Source organism: Phalaenopsis equestris, unplaced genomic scaffold (assembly GCF_001263595.1).
Source record: "Phalaenopsis equestris unplaced genomic scaffold, ASM126359v1 Scaffold200367, whole genome shotgun sequence".
NCBI classification, from domain to species: domain Eukaryota; kingdom Viridiplantae; phylum Streptophyta; class Magnoliopsida; order Asparagales; family Orchidaceae; genus Phalaenopsis; species Phalaenopsis equestris.
Window position 1 is genome coordinate 9923 of NW_018220196.1, and position 659 is coordinate 10581.

Genomic DNA, 659 nt, shown 5'->3' on the forward strand with positions numbered 1-659 from the left:
AATTTTTACTGGAGGTAGAACTAGACTAGAGAACAACTTGAACCAAATTTCATGATTTTTTGAGTTTTATTTGAATTATTAAAATTATTTTAAGATTATAAAATATTTCAAATGTGGAAATATTTCAAATGTGGAAAATTAAGTTTTTTTCATTTTTATTAAATCTTTTTAAAATCAAAGAAACCAGAGAAATAAATTTCATATTTTTATGATTTTTCTTTGATTTATTAAAATTATTTTAGTGAGAAATTAAGGAAAATCCATTTTTAACCTTTGAAAATTATTTTAAAGGTTTAAAACTCAATGTCTTCACTTAGAAAATTAGGAAAAAAATATTCCAATTACTCATAAGTGCTTAGAAAGCAATATAGATCATTTCTATAAATTTTATTAATTTCATGATTTTTATCAATTTTTATTATTTAAATATTCAAAATATGCTTAAGAAATGAATTTTTTATTTTAATTACAATTTTATTTTTAAATAATCCCTCTAATCACAGAGAACTCCCAAAACTAATTTTATAATTTTTTAAGTTATATTTTGATTGTTAAAAATTATTTTAGTGTCAAAAATGCTATTTAACTTAGAAAATCAAATTAGGTTGCCAAATGAACTCCAAATGCCTTGAAATTTTTATGGGGAGTTGTCTGAACTT